We start from the raw sequence: 17,362 nt of genomic DNA on the forward strand, positions 1-17,362 counted from the left end.
GCAATTTAGGAGAATGGTTACAAATGTTCGTTGAAAGTTTGTAATGTGTGCGAGGAATAAATTAATAATGAAAGAACAAAAGTGGTTACAAACCAAGAATCTAAATGTGAAAAAAATGGTTTGGCATATTGTTTGTACCAGTGCAGGATTTAGACCTGTGGAGGCCCCCCCCCTCATTATAACTACCCAAGAGGGTGGGGTGGCGAGTGAAGCGAGCCAAAACATCTGGGAGTTCCAGGGGGGCTTACAGAGCCCCCCGGAAAATTTTTATAAATTTGAACACTTCTTTGGAGAAATTTGAAGCCATATGCAGTTATATTGAGGAAATTAGAACATTGAGAAATTTTTAATTAACTGTATATTTATTGATAGTGTACAAATTCCCAACACACACAAAAGTGAGACATGACTGGAGTAATTCATGTGGTTTCAAGTCGACCAGCCCTGATTGTGGAGGCCCCTGGGCAGCTGCCCACTTTGCCCACTCCTGAATCCGGCCCTGGTTTGTACAGTAATTGGGAAAACCTTCCATCATTATTGACAGGTTTCTGGAGGAAACCAAGAATACTTGCAATTACTGTACTAATCCAGTTATTCAGCAAGTCTGAAAAAATCCCAACAGCATTTGTGCAATCTTGTTGATGCAGCTCATATCCTTCCAAACTAACTGTACAGTGCAAGATAGTAGCATCTGCCTCCAGAAATGAGAGCGCTTCATGTAGCACAGTACACAAATGTAACACTAAGTTTACGAAGATGCTAATTCGTAAACAAGCTTCGTATACCCAGGCAAGTAAGTAGTACATTCAACAAGGTGCTAAAAACCAATAAAGAAGATTCATTAGTACAATATATAATAAAGTAAAAAAACATTTCCATCTCAAGACATAAAAGGTTACATTTTGATATACTGTACAAGTGTATATGACCAAACCCATAAGTATTCACAGCAGAAATTATCTGATGAAGCCAACAAAAGTGCCAAAGCCACTTTCCACAAAAGATTCCCGAGACTAGCAAAGTTGTGTACCTGCGGTCTACATGCAATGGCTGCAGCAACTTATTGCAGATACAATTTTTTGAGGGAAAAATCAAATGCTTAAATAGAATTAAACATGGTTTTATTAAATGCAACTACTCAACTTTTGTCCAGTGCATTATCAAATATACTTTATCATAACTCATCAAAATTGTTGGACGAATAGATTAGCAGTGAAATGCCATTCCTCTCATCATTTTATTAGGGAATTCAAACACAAGTTTTCACAAATGAGGAGCAAGGTCATTTGTTTTTTATGGCAGAGTAAATCAGTAACTGCCTATGGCTATTGTACTTTGAATAATATTAGCAATTTCATCTACAGGTACTGTACTAAATTTTGGTTAACAACCAATCTACCAGTAGTCATGGTTGGTCATGTGACATACCCTGTGTCCTTAATACCTGCAGCTCATTTTTCATCTTGCTAGTCCAGTTGTCAAGAGCATTTAATAATGAATACACTGGGGACAAATTATTCAAGACCTTAGTTCGAATTTACTAAAGGTCTTTGGGATACAAAAAGACATCTATCAGGAGTGAGAAATCATTTACAGTATTAAAAATCCAGTCATTTCTAAAAAAAAAATTGATATGCTCAAATAAAAAAAGATTTATTTGTAACAAACGGCTGTTAATGCTTCCTAAATATCCAGAAATGGATTAAAAATAAATAAAATTTTACGAGTCTGGTCTAATCTGATGTAACTAATTAAATACAGTACAAATGTTAATTTTATGAGCTTTAGTGAATAGCAGTACTGTACCCCATAAATATCACATTACTATACCCTTATAATTTTTTTAACATGCTATTAGTATATCCAAATGCCCAACACAAGCTTTAAAATCATGGTTCCAAAGGAAAAAATAAAATTACAACATGAAGAGGCTTCCGAGAGAGTAAAAAATCATGTACTGTACATTAGTTCTTACCACATTGGGAAACTTAACACTGCCTTGTATTTCTCATCTCCAAAAGTAATTAGAACTAAATTTTTTAGGACAACTCATACATACTCTCACTATCAGACAAAATCTCTAAAAATAATTACTGTATGATACTACTGGCGACAAATATTTCCAAGAATAGACACTGCTAACTGCTATACATTACTCATGGAAGGAATGACTGCCGTTACTATGCAGCACAGTACAAAAAAGGCAATATGGTAGTATTGTACAAATAGAACATTACAAGAACAGCCTAGCCAGTCTTAATTCTTAAATATACCATATAGTATCCTATGAATTAATAGTTTAGGGTTTACAAGTGCAAATAGTAACAAGAAATGTACTATCAAATAAATATTCAAAAACTTACAGAATCGGGAATCATTCTTATCAAGATTGTATGACAGCATTTTTTTTTCTTGCTATGTGCATGAATAGAAAATTTGTCAAATACTGCACCAAAAACCTAGGTTCCCTCAAAAACTAATGAGATTGATGGACGAAGTATTTCAATCCCCTTTTCCCATTGACGGGGGTCTATTTCAACCCATGTTTGTAAAAAAAAATAAGTCACTAAGGACACTGCACTTGTGTTGGGGAGGTGTGGCAGTAAAATAAAAAATTCCAGCAAAATTATTTATAATACATTGCAATTAGTTCATTTTATGCCAAACCTCCCTGGCAAGCACTGTAGCGTGGTGTCCTTCGAGACTATTTTTTTAAAAACCCAGCTTGAAGCACTACAACCCGTCAATGGTAAGAGGGCTATTAAAACTCCAGCTGTAAGACCATCATAGAACTACTCGGTACAACTTATTACTCAAGCCGTAGAAGTGTAAATTCTTTGATTATTCAACTCCTATTACAGTATATTAAAGCTTCACATTTTTTATGAGGAACAAATACCACAATACAGTATCTATACTGTACTGTATTGGTATAATAATTGTGACATTAAAAACAAAGACAAACAATACACCAAAAGAACGGGAAGGAAGAGGCAATATAGTAACCTTCTGTGCACAAGCATGTATGTAAAACATTAAATCAAGACCAATGAGAACTTTTGATTTTATTATTAATAGATTCTTGACCCTTGTGGTGATAAAGATTGTAAATTTCTTTCTCCCTTATAGAAACTCTTCATTATTCTCTCAATATTTGTAGCAATTCTATTATTAAAGCTTCCATGCACTTCCTGTGGCGAATTCAAAAGTAATTCTTTTGCAACTTTTTATCCGCTTTCCTTCCTTTTGTACAATTGAAATAGACGGGAGCTCTTTAAAATTCCTTTGGCATTTTTTTCTTTTTCTATGTAACCTATACAGTCAGGTCATATTGCCATATCACAAAGATGCTGTATTTCATAGGTATATTTTGGGGAAATAACATGCAGTACAATACATTAATTTTGAGAGAATTATTGTGAACGAGTGTGTTTGCCAGCGATTCTTAAGAAAATTAAGTTTGTTTCTGGTCAGTAGTTGTGCAGTACTAGAGATGGTCAATAATAGTAAACTAGTTATGTAATGCAGTACAGTATTGTAATAGACTAGCAACTAATGATATTTTCTTTAGATTAATATTTTTATTCGATACAGTATGAAATTTTTGCAACGTAGGTTTCGGAATTTCTGAAATTTTTTATATTATTCAAACTGTACATTAATAAAGTAGTTTGTTTATCTAAATCAGTGGTTACCAACCACAGGTCACGTGGGGTGTCCTCAGTAGGGTCGCGAGGGGCCTTCAGACAATTTTTAAAATCTAGTACTTATCACAGTCAAACAAATTTTTGCTTATCATTCAAGCTATATAATATCTTATATGCTTGAAGGTCACGACACCGTATTGTTGGGAAATTTAGGGTCGCAACCAAAAAAGGTTGGGAACCACTGAATTATTCTAAACGACTTATGATAATTTACTTAAATGAAAATTATTTTATTTTTTTAATAGGTATGAAGTCTATTTTTTATGTAGAGTATGGAGAGGAATGTGATACCGTTATCTTTTGTATTTAAGTCGCCTTAAAAAAAATCTGCTAAGGAGTCCATTAGTGGCAAAGCGGATAAAGTACTAAATAATAATGTACAAAGGCTATAAAAACCTTCACATTCCTTCACTCAAGTTCCACAAATATACATGAATGGAAAATTTATAAGCTTACACAGATCAGTATTAAAAAATAATCTTCTGGTGATCTAACAAAACTGCTGTAAATATCTAAGATACAGATTTATTCACCTATAACTACCAATATCAGTAAATTTCTGTGTTAGTACAGCTAGTTGAAATTCACACCATCTTCTGTAAATAAAGTAATCTTACTATCGTCATTCTTTATCCATTTCAAAATTTTCTATTTTAGACAATCAATGTTGATGTGGACCATCTTGAGTCTTGCATTGCCACTTAACCCCTCTGGTGATTATTGCTTCCTATGTCTATGCACGACTAAGGAGACTAAGTGGCCAAACCTCGAGTGATGTAAAAAAAAAAAAAAAAATAAGCACCATAGCATTCAGTCAATACTCTCACTCACTGACCTTACGTGGGGATTGCATCATAACTGAACAATTGTCAAAAGTTAAATTCATTACTACTACTATTCCATCAAAACTTGAAGTATTGTTCCTTCAAGACTCTTTAAGAAACAGTAATACAGCAAGAACAAAAAGTATAGCCCTAAAATTACTGTACTATTAGAATAAAAGAATTATTAAAATTATGTAGACCATTTAATATTGAATTCTCATCCCAGTTATAGCATGTATCAGCTCTTACGGTACATTTACAGTGATTAATGTGTCCTGCCCCATCATTGTCTCCTCCCAAAAGTTAGTGGCAGCAACAGCAGCAATTGTTGGAGCCAAGTAAAGTACTGTATACACAACCAGGTGATGAGTGCAGGATAGTTAGTTGATGTGGATGACTAGATGGTATAGCCAAAGCTGCATCCACTGTGGGTCTTGAATAGGAGATGCAAATGTACCCAAGACAATGATGATCCCTCCCTAGGCAGTATAGCCGCAGTTGGTGCACTTAGGCTCGCGACAGCAGCAGCAATATGCAATGATGCCAGGGACAATACCAAAAGGCAGCAAAAGACAGCAGGTGATCCATGTGCAACAAGATGCACTGTTCTTTATCTTCCCTTTCTGTTGGAAAATACAATCATTAGCTCATACAATTTATTTTGTATAAATAAAAAGCACCCCTACAAGTCAATTAACTTGGATCAGTGGCACAACTAGGCCTGTGCAGAAGTGGCTGGAGGAAACTCAGTGAGCTATTGTTTTACTGAGGATGGGAAGAGGACTTTCCCTCCAAGTGATATGAAGAATATAGGTGGCTGGTGCGAGAAGTGTTATACATGGCAGTAAACAGGTAGTTAAAGAGTATGACATAAGCAGACTTGAACAAGTTGAAAGAGAATGGGGAAGTAGATGGGTAATGTGACACAAAGACAAGAGGCCCTGTTCAGAACTATGAGGGTGGCAGGGCATTGAGAGTACAGTACAGCATTGGCCATGTCCTCTGTAGAGGCTGGCCGAGATGGTTTGGGTATGAGGAAAGAATGGATGAAACAAATTGGCTCAAGAGGTGCACAAGCCTAAATGTGGAGGAGTCAGCAGAAGGCCAGGAATGACATCGGGAGGTAAGAAACTATAATTAGGAACCTGACAAAAGAGACTGCAAGACACCTGTGGCATGGAAAGGTGCCATCAGGTATCCTTGGCTAACCCACAAATGTGGAAAATGGCTGTAACAACAATGAATCCAGTCCTCATGTGTAAATTTGTACAGTATTTTCAATCTATTCTGCTGTGCAAAAGCTAGAATATAAAATGCTGCAGAATCTAGCAATCAACATCTTTCATTTCAATAAATTTTCCAAGAAAAAGCAGCATGAATCAACTAATTTCCCTCTTTTCACTGAACTGTTAAGAAACAAGATTATAAATATAGTAAAATTGAGCCTGAATCTAGGCTTACAAGAAAGAGTCACATCACTGGTTGTGTGTATCGTGCAAGAAGTTTGAGAGAAGAGGTAAAGGCACAAAATATAATCGTAATTCTGTAGGTGACAGGTGTGGCAAGGCCATGGATTGCATGTTAAAAATCAGACCAAAGTACAAAATTATGCCTTTATGAGAGTCCCTTGGTTCAATACTAACCCGGCAGACAGTGCAGACTCCAGGTGGGAGGGTATCTGTGGCCACGACTATAGTTGGCGAGGACATGACGAACCTGTTGATAAAGAAAATTATTAGCTTGAAAAAAAAGTAAAATTCCATCCTGAATTCTAAGCAGATCAGGCATCTTTTTTAAACCACCTACTAAGTTCAAAACCCTCTAAGATTCAGAAACAAGCCTGAGTGCAAGGTAACTTCATTATCTGCTTAATTGGTCTGGCCTCCATCTTGAGTACGAGGTAAATTCATTATCTGCTTAATCGGTCTAACTCCCGGTAATTGGGTGTAAACATGTTCCACAATAAACCAGATACTGACGAAAAAAAATATTTTCTTAAGGAATATCTATACAGTACTAGGAATTTTCATAAAGACTCCTGTATTTTCTTTACATTCCAGAAACAAAGTACACATTAATGCTCCTGTCAACCTATTGCAGATTCAGGATTTAATTAATTACTTCCTACTGTACTTTTTATTTTCAAAGGGTACGACCACAATACTTTTTCCCAGGGATAAAAATTCAGTTCAAGTTCATTGTGCTGTACAATATTTATACAGATGTAAATGTAACCACCAACATCATGGGCCTTTTCAAGAATGTCTAAGTTTCAGCTTGCAAAATCACTATTTACAGGTTTTATAGTATCTACTGTACTGTATTGTATATTTATACAAATCATTTTAGGGCAAGTGCCATGACCTATGGTTTTACATGTACAGTATTTTCATTTCATGAAAACTGACCCTCAATCTAAACTTTATTTTCTTTAAAATTTTAAATGTTAACAACAATTTTCTCTGTTGCCCTTTCTGTAAAGACTAGAACCATGGTCAAGATAACTATGCAAGGCTTCATGTTCAGGTAACAATCAATGAACAATCAAATTTATCAAACTAAAACCCGAGACAAGATTGGACCAATACAGTACTAGCGAGGTCATCCAAACTGTATCTTGCGCTCGAGACCTCACTTGGATTACGCAATTCAATTCTGGTCACCTTATTACAGAATGGATATAGAATCCTTAGAAAGAATTCAGAGGAGAATGACAAGACTAATCCCAGGCATTAGGAGGCAGGTTAAATTATCTTAATTTGTACTCCTTCGAGAGATGTAGTGTAAGGTGCGATATGATAGAGGTGTATAAATGGAAGTCAGGGCTAAACAAAGGGGACATTACAAAGGTACTTAAACTATCCAACCAGGCGCGAACTCATAACAATGGTTTTAAATTAGACAAATTTAGATCTAGGTGCGAAATAAGTAAACATTGGTTTGGAAATAGAGTAGTGGACGACTGGAACAAGTTACCAATCCTTATCATTAACTTGAATACGCTGGATAGCTTCAAACACAGGTTGGATGGACATAGGAGCAATAAGGGTTGGGTGTAAACGGGACTGCCCAGTATGGGCTAATAGGCCCACTGCAGTTTCCCCCATTTTTATGTTCTTGGGGGTTAGTCTACTTGCCTTAAGGTCAGGATAACAGGTTGTGTATTCACCATAGTGGTTTTATGGGTAGGACAAGAAAATTGTAAGTCTTTAGGCTTTTTTTTTAACTTCAGACCGGATTTTATCATATGTATTAGAGTTTTTGTGCAAGTAAATGAAATTTAGAAGAAGAGGATTTTGTAATCAAGTTATTTACCTTGAGTGAATAAAAAGTTCTTTACTTCAGTTTGTATAAAAGGTTCTTTTCTTCAGTTAGCTAGGGCGGAAAGTTATAATCTAACCTTCAAACTAGTCAAAATTGTCTTAGACGAAATACATCTAGTGAACTCGTGAAAAAGCTGCCAGAGTGTTGTGACGGCACTGAGTCCAAGCGGTTTCAAGACCCGACTTTACCAGCACTGGAGCACGCCAACAGTGAATAAAAGACGTGACCAATCGCCCATGCGACTAACGAGCCAATCACTGGTGAAGTTCAGAAAAAAGTAATTATTCTCCACGTAACACCGTTTATTACATAAACAGGTGTGGTCACATGCCTGTTACATTTGCGATTTGTCTAGTCTTTCACATGAAAACTTTTGTCGTTCTCATTGTTGTCGCCATTTTGGAAATTTATTTACCGGGTATCTATATTTTCATAAGCTATTGCAGGAGATAAATATATGTGTATGAAGTACAAATTCAGGAACCAAGCAGAGTAGGAAACCTATACACTGCGATATTTATGAAGATCTGCTTTGGCTTTGGTGGGGTAAAGAACAACTGGACATAACCAGTCCCCCACGACCAGCCTGAAATTACTTTGTTCAACGTCACTGCACCAACATATACTTCAATTATTAATATGTTTTTCTTCTATAGAACAATAACCCCATCCATGAGAGAGGCGTGTGTAGAGAAAAATTGCTGGGCAATGCGAGGGGGGGGGGGGGAGGAGAGCAAGTGTGGCACCCAGCTGACACCTGGCCTTAGTTACAAATGTGTACACACGACCCCCCCACAATTACTCAGAATAGGCAAACTGTACTCCAATCTTTGTCAATAAATTTGTTAAACTAAAAAACTAAACCACATGCCTCTGCCCCTCTCAATATAAAACGATCACTACTCTCAGCACCATACCCTGCGGCCAGGGGGAGGATCCAGGAATATCAAAAGGAGGGTTCAAGAAGTTGTGGGTGGGGTAACATGGCGAACACAGCTAGTCCACTTATTACCATTACCCTTCCCATCTACCATTATCGGACTTCCCCTACCATACCAAATACCACCACTGTACTTTCCGTATCATCTACCACTATTGTACTTCCCCTTCCACCACCACAAATATTAGGCCTCAGTCACTGGTAGCAGTGATGCAGGAGTTAAGTGAAAGTTACTAAACACGTGACCCGAAACACTCATTTTGAGAGAGATCATGAGCGTCCTTGAGTAGGAGGCAGACCTTGGCATACTGGAGAATGTTAAACGCTGAGTCTCTCTCCCAGGTGGAGGGAACACCTGTAACCGTTGAGGTTGGTACACCTGTATAGGTCATGTGTGAGCCAGCGTTTTGGAGGTGTACTGAACATTGAGACGGTTTTGCAGGCAGGCATACACACCAAAATATTTCCAGTTCAACACCCACCCATTCATCTTATCACACCCACACACACTTCGACAAGAATGAAGTAAATTCCGTTTTGTCATTTCCAATTCAGGTCCGGAAAAAAAATAATTCAATTAATGGGACTATTCAAATTCAATTTATTTAAGATTTATATTGAAAAAAAAACCCTGCTCAGTAACTTACTTTGAAACATCTGTCATGTCACAGTAACACTCGCAGTAACACTATCAGTATGCAGTTTAAAATCGATAGGAGACAGACTTCAATGATAGATTGCACAAGAAGTCTAAGACTCACAGGGAGAGCCAGGCAAGGACACGTTCTGGACGCGTATGTTTTACCCACCGTCTCGCACACTGGACCTGAACTTGTGGGTAGGTGTGAAACTGGTTTCACACAGACATGTTGAACATGCGTACTTTAAAATACACAACTACAGTATTTTATTTTTTAATATCAATTGACACTTTATTCCAATTCATTTTATTTTTTTTCACACACCTTGACACTATCCTTTATCATCACGAGACCAGCAAACCTAATAACAAAACAAAAATAAACATACAAGATTATCTACCACCATATAATTATTATTCCTTCCGTCGGCGATGTACACAGGGTCACATAACGCTTCACTTATCGCCAGTGTAATAAACCTGTTGGATTACTACACATTTCTGGCGATAAACTCGGTCACAAAGCTTCACTAATCGTCAATGTAATAAATGTGTTGGATTACGACACATTTCAAAGAATTTACAGACGTCAATTCAAGGTAAAGAACAGACAACCAAATGACACGTGGGGATATGAGTAATCCTGAAGTAAAGGTGGGGTAAGAATTTCCAGAATTTAATTTCGTCGAATCTCCGTACAGTATCCAGCGTATTCGAGTTAATGATATTTGGTAATTTGTTCCACTCGTCCACCACTCTATTTCCAAACCAATGTTTACCTATTTCACGCCTAAATCTAAATTTGACCAATTTAAAACCATTGTTACTAGTTTGCTCTTGGTTGGTTAGTTTGAGTACCTTTGTAATGTCCCCTTTGTTCAACTCTGACTTCCATTTATACACCTTTATCATATAGCTCCTCACTCTACGTCTCTAGAGGGAGTGCAAATTAAAATGCTTTAACCTGTCTCTGTACTCAAGGTTCCTTATGCCCGGGATTAGCCTGGTCATTCTCCTCTGAATTCTTTCCAAGGATTCTATATCCATTCTGTAATACGGTGACCAGAATTGAACTGCGTAATCCAAGTGAGGACTCACAAGCGCAAGATATAGTTTTAGGATGACATCGCTAGTCTTGTAACTAACACTCCTTTGTATGAACCCAAGTACTTAATCAGCCTTGTTTCGAACAAATACACATTGTTTACTTGGCTTAAGATTCCTATTTACCATTACTCCTAAATTTTTCTTGCAGTCGGATTTCTCAATAACATCGCTGTTCATCTGGTATCTGGTTTCCCTGTTTACATCTCCTATACCGAGTACTTTACATTTGTCCACATTGAATTTCATCTGCCATTTTTCAGACCATTCGAAATTTTTTTTTTTAGATCTTCCTGTAGTTTTGCGGAGTCCTTGTAAGATTTAATTACACGCCCTATTTTAGTGTCATCAGCAAATTTACTTATGTTGCTGTCTACGCCGATATCTATGTCGTTTATGTATATAATAAATAATAATGGTCCAAGTACTGAGCCTTGGGGGAACTCCACTAGTGACGTTGCTCCAACCGGATTTAGTGCAGTTAATGCTCACTCGCTGTTTCCTGTCCTGTAACTACGCCCTAATCCATTTTGGAATATCTCCTTTAATAACATGAGACTCCACTTTTCTTATTAGTCTTTCGTGGGGGACTGTCGAAGGCTTTGCTGAAGTCGAGATATACCACATCATAATTGTGCCCATCGTCCACCGATTCGAAAACAGATGAAAAGAATGTTAATCGATTAGTTAGACATGAACGCCCGCTTGTGAAGCCATGTTGGGAATCATTGATCAACTTGTGCTTCTCCAGGTGATTTCGAATACAGTTTGAAATGATTGCTTCCAGTAATTTGCCTACAATTGATGTTAGACTGATTGGACGGTAGTTATAGGACGCTTACAACCGACGTTATTGTTAAATACAAAAGCGCCTTTTGTTTCCTTTGCGCTGAAATTCGTCATGTTCTACAGGTGGCGCACACTGTATCCGCCTCGCGTTATGTTAACTAGAGATGACAGTAATTCGTAGACACGAGTTAAGAGCTTTGTGTAAAAGGTGTCATTACTCATTTCGGACAAGACAAATTTTATGCATTGCTTAAAATGTTAGGACCATTTATGTTAGATTTGGTAATGTTACTCTGGAATAATTTAGTTTATCGTTATGTAGATTTCAATTTATGTATGATCTGACTTAAAGTTTACGATACGACCTATGCAGTATAGTACAGTTTATCCAAACACACAAATCTTTAAAATGTCAAGGACTGTAGTTTACTATCTTCGTACGAACATGGAAACAGTTTTGTTTTTTTTACAACAAGCGAATACTTGATTCACGCATGTCAAATATAGCGAAAAAATCCGGGTCAGTACATCACACTTGAGGCCGTAACTCAAAATAGCAATGACTGAAAATGCTGCGTATTAAACTCGTGTGAGATCCATTCAAGTTTGATTAAAAACCAGTTTCTTTTCAAGTTATGCCTTTAACATTGCGAACGGAAAAATGTATACAAAACACGCAGACTGCTTTATGTCCCCTTAACAGAAAGAACAAGTATAACCAGTATGAAGTAAAGCCTCCAACATCTGCATTTAAGAGTGGGCGGCCACACAAATAACCACTTGAGCCATTACTACCGGCACTTTACTAATAACAACTCTCACTACGTTAACCTTCACTCTACTCTGACTTAGCAACCTAAATATGTCTAATGCACTTCTTTTCTAGTGTAGTTAATTCTCCCTTTATTACATTATGTTACCGTAAAGCATTTTATCGCCTTGGGTTTATTTTTTGGCATTTTTTATGAAGGTTATAATTTCTGAAGTTAAACAAACCTTTTAGTTATAGTATTGCAAAAAAATCAGCTAAGTACTGTACTGTAAAACCCCTTCTCATTGGAAGGCACACACATTTCAACTATTAGAAGCGTCTTAGTTACAACAATTTTCCCATTTGTCGGAAAAATAACTTCTTGTACTGCACTTTGTACACAGTAAAAATTAGTAGTTACCGAAACCAAAATATTTTTAGTAGTTTTAGTTCCTTAATTCGCGCCAGGATCAGAAGTTAAAGGGTAGGACGAAAGATCTACAAATGTCTCCCGAGAGGTTGGGTGAAACGCCTCAGGAGTTTAACCATACAGTAGCACAACAACAACAACGGTGGCAAACACGAGGTGTCAAGTTGCTTTGATCTATTCGTACATTAAAGGGTCATTTCAAGGGGGTTCATAGTACAGGTATACGAAAAAATATGACCGTCGGCAAAATTCAGAACGACACTTTGGTTGCTTCGGGTTCTCCAGTCAGGTATATTATTTCTTGGTTATAAACACATACGCAGACGTAAAATCTACGAATACACTTTAAACGAGGCACCAATGTTCCTCAGGTTCTTGTCAATAGGAAACTTATCTTGCATCGTTGACGTTACTTATACAATCCATTTACTTAAATCGTATTCTCAACTCCAAAAAAAAAAAAAATTAATAATAATAAAGTACTCTTACGTAGAGCACTTCTAGCTCGCACATACCCGAATGCAAAATAGCGCGTACATACACACAAGCTTGCATGCACACTGCTCCCTACACCTCAAAACTGGGCCACGACAACAGTGGATGATATCGACTTTTAGCACGAAGGTTACCGCAAGAAGATTTGTCACGACACAAAGAAATGTAAACGACTTCCTCTCTCATCTTAAACCTCTCATGTGCCGCACCACAAACAACTCCTCCACTATTTCATCTTCCGCTTTGTGGCCCATGATTAATCTTTTTATTAAAACCTCGAGCTTTGGGCTGGTTTGAAATAAATTCAACAAGTCATATAATTATTATTACTACACAATAGGCGAGAGCCATTTAATCTAAAATATGTGTGATTCCTCAAACGTTTAAAAACATCACATTAAAATAAAAAAACCCGTGTTATTAACACTTGTCCGAAACAGGTTATTAAAAACAATCCCTCCGTGACGAACATATAACAAGCAATTTCCCGCCTTAGGCCAGCAGACATTAAGAACTATACTCCATAAGCTTTTTCTTACTGAGTTGCCAAGTGGTGGTGCGTTGTATACGTGTCCAACTGGACTATGTCACCATGTGTATGAAATTTCCGGAACTAAAGGATGAACTCTTATACTGTATACCGAATATCTGCAACATAAGAAATGTCTGTATAAGTATTGAAAACAGACGAACACGGAATTTACGATTGATGAGATAAATGTTGGCGAGGTGGCGGCTGTCGGAGGAAAAAAAAGGGTGGTTGAGGGGATTGAGATGAAGAGGGAACGGCAGGGGGCACAAGGATCTAGCTGGAGTATTAATCATTAATCTTAGACCGAGGGTCAACCTGGATACAGCCCTGTTATACATCATTGACATTTGGGAATGCAGTGTGTGCCGACAGGTGTCAAGAATTCGAAATTAGAACCTGCCACCAACACTCGACTCCCTGAAAAGATGTCAAGACCAGACTCCTATAAGCAAAACCAGGAAGTGTATGAAGGTCTATTCTCAAGATAAACCATGGGTGTTGCTTTACTTGAACGGAATTCCAAATTATGCCTCTTTGCCGCCAGTCTGTGAAGGAGCAGAGGCGCTCATTTATGGAGGAAGGGGGGAGACGTGGGGCAGGAACGAAACGGGAGTGGAAGGGGGTGGCAACAGTGAGTGTGGTGGCGGGAGAGGGGTTGCAAAGAATGGAGGGTAATGGGGGTGTAATGTACGTGTCGAAGAGGGGGGGGGGGACGGAGGGGGACAACCAGCCAAGCTAGCCAGGAACGATACAAGTCTGTGTGATGGTGCACGCAGTCAGGGTTTGTTGCTAACCCACTCGTTGTCACTGAATACGGAGATAAAACTTGTCGATATGGACGAGTGAATTCCCCTAAGTTTACACAAGGCATTTTTGGCCGATAAATAATCTGGCAACTACAACACTACATATCAATACTGTACTATAACAATTTATTGGTGTATAAAATTTAAACATCCAACATCTGCCAAACTCCTTTTTATGACAAAGCTCGAACTGCATCGCTCTTAACAGTAAGTAACCTTGGTCAAATAGAGCAGTGTTTTAGTTAATTCTAAGTTTATATTATCATTACCACCAAACTATTCCCAAGTGTGATCGAGATACGCGAGTCATCTGTGCAGTGAAATGGGGACAATCAATTGGCTCAATCATCTGGATATAAATGAACACCGTTTATCCCGCCGTTGATTGGAGTTGGAAGTAAGACACAACACAAAGAGTTATGGGAATATGTCGCGGAAGGAGGAGCTCTGTTGTGAAGTACGTCAGGTGCGAGTATGTGGAGGCTGGACTTGTTTGAGGCCGGAGATTGGAATAGTGTCTATTAGAGTGTGTGTGGTAGTGGTTCGGGATTTATAACGAAAAGTGAATAATAAGAAAAGATGAGGTGTCCTAGGAAAAGAAGTAAAACTTAAAAAAAAATCGCACAAAGAATACTGACAAGCAACAGCCTAAAGAATGAACAGTGAACGGATTGAGGGTGGGAGGAAGTTAACAGTAACTTGTGTGTTCTCACAAGAACTTAATGTGTACCCATATTCGCGAGATCTATATAGTTCAGTTTGTACACGTGCGTGTACACTTGCGGGGAGTGTAAATGAATGGCGGCAGCAAGCAAGACCCGTGGCAGTGCACGTCGTGTACCGAACGTGTATCTCTTCAGAGGACAACTTTGTGTCTGCGAGGTCAACAATTTCCATCCCAGTGAATGTCCTTTGTATAATTTTCAGGATTCCAAATTTTTTAGTTCCCTATCCGTGCTATGGAAGGTTGTAAACAAATCCAATTATTGGAGGGGTGTCACCATCACACCTCCAATCCCTCCTTTAGTACCGTCACGGGTGGGGGGTGATTAGGTATAGAAAAGTAGTGGGAAGCACATGTTATATGACGTCAGCACAGAATATAATCATCGTGCCAGACCAAAGCTCCTGACCATGAGCCCGCATAACCCATTCGTATTTCTTCCCCTCCTGCTCACACACACTATTGTTATTATAATTCAAAGACGCGGTTTCTCATGGCCTGTCCATGGCAACCCAAACACTTATTCAGCACGTCCAGTCTAGCATGATCATTCCATATACAGAAGGTACATACCTCTGCTCGACTCCTCACTTCCTCCCACACAAAACATCCTCCACAGTATGCCTTCTCCCTCACAAACTCCAGAAGCACGCACTTATCGCCCTTACCCCACACAAGCGCCCCCAGACAATAAATACCACACAACGCCCTCTCCCACACAAACACCACCCCCAATATGTAAACCTTTACAAAAACGCCAACACAAACTTTCACCAGCATGATCATCACAATTAACATCTCACTCCATAACACTTTAAAGAGCCACAAACCCACCGAGGACCTTCAAACTTCAATTAGATGCTCTCGTAACATCCAAGGCCTAAAGCCTCGCCAAACTACCATGACCACAAAAGCATGGACTCCCGAAAACCACCAAGAGCTTTGCTTTAAAGCAAGTATTATATCGAACATTACATTCACAAAGAACACTTACGGTTTGGAAAAAGGTTTGGTACACCCATATTTCAACGTAATCGGTTTATGTATTTTTTTACAACTACATACTGCTACACTATGCTCCAAAGAAAATTACAAAAAATAATCCTGTTGCATAAAGAACAAACGAGTCTGCAATAGGCCGGTTGGCCAGTGCATGGCAGCTCCTGTCTACAGTTACAACCACTATCATCCATGAATCTATCTAGCCTCCTTTTAAAACTTTCCAGCGTTCCAGCACTTACTACAAAGTTGCTAAGCTTGTTCCACTCGTCCACCACCCTATTTGTGAACCAGTTCCTTCCTATCTCCCTCCTAAACCTAAACTTATCCAACTTAAATCCGTTGCTACGAGTCCTATCCTGCTCGGATATTATTACGTACCCCAGCACAAAATCATGTTTTTTGTTAAGTTAGGTCGTTTTGTCTCATTTCTAGTCCACTCTTATTTTTTTTTTTCAAAACAGGTAAAACACAATACTTCAGACTTAGCCTTTGAAAATTTATAGTTAGGGGACTTACCTGCCCAACACAACGTAGGTAAACCACCGATAAATGAAGGAAATATTAAAACATGATAGTTGGACACTTGGCTTAAATTGTTTCCAAAATTTTAGCAGACACATATGATTCAGTTACCCAATCTGACTCGGTAAACCACAGATTCTTTGGAAACCAAAGTCCAGTGTCCAGGAGGTACTGACGTTGGACAGCACCCCATGGCGACGAGCACCCAGTCATTGTTTCCTCTGGTCGATTCCTCTTTGTTCTTACATTTCGAAAGTATTTACAGTGTTACTAGTATTCGAATAACTTCGAAGCTGCTATGAACATCCCATAAACCTAAAGTTACTTGTATGACAAGAGACAAAAAGCCTTGAAAATACGTATGGAGAGGAATCTACTTTCACTGGGGTTCTGCCGTAAGGTCTCGGCGACCTAAGGTATTATAAGCTTTAGACATCTTGGCAACAAGTCTCTCCTTTTGAAATAACTTTAGGTAAATCCGGGGAACATTGATATTATGTTCAACTTACCGGTAGTTGATATACAAGTAAAAATGTTGGAGAGATATGGAGATACACCTGCACACAATCACTGCCAAAGTGGAACTGTTGAGTGTTGTCACCACCAGAGGGACGGGGATGTGGGCCACACTGTTGCCAGAGCATGAAGGTAAAGTTATTAAATTGCCAGATGCGTTCAAATAAGTAACCTTGTTCTTTTCTAAATCTTGTTTAGTATATGATCACTTCCTATATTACAGAACCAAACTGTTATAAATGCGAATATTTTGTGT

General features: G+C 38.3%; 1 long non-coding RNA gene across 1 annotated transcript; it reads right to left on the reverse strand.

Annotated features, from left to right (window-relative positions):
• Nucleotides 1–1,104: 1,104 nt before the first annotated feature.
• LOC121868287 lies at nucleotides 1,105–17,231 on the reverse strand. The gene is made up of 3 exons (XR_006089362.1): nucleotides 17,100–17,231; nucleotides 6,175–6,247; nucleotides 1,105–5,154 (listed from the first exon to the last, which is right to left on the reverse strand). It is a non-coding gene; the product is annotated as an uncharacterized LOC121868287 (long non-coding RNA).
• Nucleotides 17,232–17,362: the final 131 nt, after the last annotated feature.

The sequence above is a fragment of the Homarus americanus genome, unplaced genomic scaffold (assembly GCF_018991925.1).
Source record: "Homarus americanus isolate GMGI-L3 unplaced genomic scaffold, GMGI_Hamer_2.0 scaffold19318, whole genome shotgun sequence".
Classification (NCBI taxonomy): Eukaryota; Metazoa; Arthropoda; class Malacostraca; order Decapoda; family Nephropidae; genus Homarus; species Homarus americanus.